The following is a 2687-nucleotide window of genomic DNA, read 5'->3' as shown; positions in this document are numbered from 1 at the left end:
GGGGCGAGAGAACCGGGGGAGCTGGCTACCAGAAGGACCAGGGTGTCCAGGCCAACTGGAGCCAGGCACCAGCTACAGGGTAGAGGGGCTACAGTCTGAGCCCAGCTGATGGAGGGCTCCACGTTGTACAGGTGTGTAGTATTTTCCCACTCACAGACCTTCCTCGTGATTAGCCAGAAAGAGGACCTGGACGAGGCTGTGGGTGCCCTTTGTTGAGTGCTGAGTGTTTCTGCCTGGGCTGATGGGTGTGGTCGGCCATGTGTATATGGGTTGTATGCATGGATCTGTGTGTGTGTGTGTGCCTCCTGGGAGGCATGCTCAGCCTGGCTGCTGGCTGGGCCTGGGGGCACGGAGCTGTGGCAGCCTGAGCTCTGCTGGGCTGCTGGGTTCAGCAGCCACCGAACAGAGAGGGATCCTTCTGGATTCGAACTGCCAGCGCAAGAGGCAGTGGGCACAAATTAAAACACCTGCAATTCCATCTCAAGGCAAGAATCCGCTTTCTTGCCGTCAGGGGTGTCACACAGTGGACCAGGTTGCGCAGAGAGGTTGTGGAGTCTCCGTCCTTGGAGGTACTCAAAACCAACTGGACTATGTGCTAAGCAACCAGCTCAAGGTGACCCTGCTGGAGCAGTTGGCTTGCACTAAAGGATCTCAGGAGGTCCCTTCCCACCCCAACGATTCTGAGATTCTGTGGACAGACGAGAGCAATGCCTCCCATAAAAGAATATCTTGCTTGAAATGTTCTGTGACAGAAGGTGGGTTACGCGTGTTTTGTTTTCGTTCCGCGGCTGGTTGAGCCTTCCTGAAGGCAAGGTAAACAGCATCCAGTGCTCTTCCCTTCTCCGCCAAGCTCGTCACCTCACTGTAGAAGGCTACCAGCTTGGTTAAGCATGACTTCTCCTTTAGAAATCCTAAATGCTTACTGCTCCCAAGCGCTTTCCTGTGCTACCTATGTTTGGAAACTGCTTCCAGGATGGTTTGCTCTATCATCTTGCCAGGGATCGAGGAGAGGCTGACCATCGTGTGAGTTGCCTGTATCTTCCTTCTTGCCCTTTTTGTTCCTCTTGCCTATGTGGAGACAGAAGAGGTTGAGGTGTGTCCTGAGCCACTTGAAAACCTTGCAAGTTCTTTTCAGGCAACTCTCATCTCAAAACAAAGGCTTCCTTGGGGACACACATGGAGCTGTTCACACTCAGAAACTCAGAAACTCAGACCATTGTTGGGCTGGCCGACGAGGATGGGATTCGAACCCACGCGTGCAGAGCACAATGGATTAGCAGTCCATCGCCTTCACCACTCGGCCACCTCGTCAGCATGCGGCTACTGCTGCTCCTGCCGCTGCTGCCACTGTGGCTGCAACTGCTCCTCATTTTGCTGCTCCTGCTCCTGCTGCTCCTGCTCCTGCTCCTGCTCCTGCTCCAGCTCCAGCTCCAGCTCCAGCTCCAGCTCCTGCTTCTGACGCCTACAGCTTTTTATACTCTTTGACATGGGAGAGAGGAGACAGCCTCCACCTTTTGCCTTTTGGGACTGCTCCACTCTCCTGACAGCTGGGCTGAGCTCCGGGCACTTTGCGAAATAGGTCTCGGCGTTCACATCAGAAAACGACTGAACAGCAGAGCCCCACGCTCCTTCCCGGGAAGGAACACCAGAGAGTGCCCGCAGAGCAGCCCAGCACCTCCAACAGACTTGAGCTTGACTTTGAGATTAATTTGTCACCAGCCACCTTCCCCTCACATTCTGGAAGGATACCACCAGCTCATATGGACAGGAGTCACTCACACTTGACTGGTGGACTTTTTTCACCAGGACAGAGCACGTGCCTCAGGCTTGGCCATGGCGCCTCTGTGCTGGTCCCCCGGCGCTCACCCAGCATCTCATCACAGGCTGCTTCTCTCCCAGCACAGCTAACAGTCAGGAACGAAGAGGGAGCTGAGGGACACCAGCCCCACTGCACACAGCTCCTCTTTTCACCTGCCAGAGCTGCAGTGCTGCAGAGAGTTGAAACAACTGCACTGGTCCCCTGAGCCCAGACCTTTCCGTGCCTTGAAAGTCAGACCTTGAGCTGGGGAAAATGGTGCCGAGGCCAGGCTTGCTGCCCCTGCTGGATAACAGAAAGGCGGGTACGGGATTGCGCACCGTGGGATGGACACGGATGGCAGGGCCCTGGCAGCCTCTCTTTCTCCTCCGCCTGGAGGAGGAGAGAAAATTCCTGCCCTGGACAAAGGGGAGCAGTGCACAGCCTTGGGGGCTGGGGCCAGAACCACTTGCACCCTGGTGACCCCAAGTAGTTTCTCCTAGCCCCAGGCCACCCCATGGGCCTGCAATTGCGGAGACATGTGAACCAGGAGAACTGACAGATTCAGGATTGCCTCCAGGGCAGGAGCCCATGGCAGGAGGGAGGCCAGGCCTGGGAAATGCCATGCTGCGCCGAGCTGCTTCCCCAGACTGCTGGCACTCCCCATTGTGCATATGAAAGGTTCCTGGGATTCACTTTCTGGGTTCTTAACAAAGACTTTCCTAACAAAGTAGCCAGGCCCATCACTGGCTCTCATTAATGCAGCACTTGGTTGAGCCCCTGCTGTAATCACTGCAGCACAGGGACACTCAACAGAAAATGGGGCTTCCTTCATTCCGTATTTTGTGGCTTTCAAGGGGTGCCGATGAGTACTGGGGCTCCTTCCACAAGA

General features: G+C 55.7%; 1 non-coding gene across 1 annotated transcript; it reads right to left on the bottom strand.

The window, feature by feature from the left end:
* Positions 1-1229: 1229 nt before the first annotated feature.
* On the bottom strand, positions 1230-1311 carry TRNAS-GCU (transfer RNA serine (anticodon GCU)). Its single transcript has one exon. It is a non-coding gene; the product is annotated as a tRNA-Ser (tRNA).
* Positions 1312-2687: the final 1376 nt, after the last annotated feature.

Source organism: Mycteria americana, chromosome 16 (genome assembly GCF_035582795.1).
Source record: "Mycteria americana isolate JAX WOST 10 ecotype Jacksonville Zoo and Gardens chromosome 16, USCA_MyAme_1.0, whole genome shotgun sequence".
NCBI lineage: Eukaryota > Metazoa > Chordata > Aves > Ciconiiformes > Ciconiidae > Mycteria > Mycteria americana.
The sequence above is the reverse complement of the archived record's forward strand: the minus strand, read 5'-3'. Positions and strand labels throughout refer to the sequence as shown.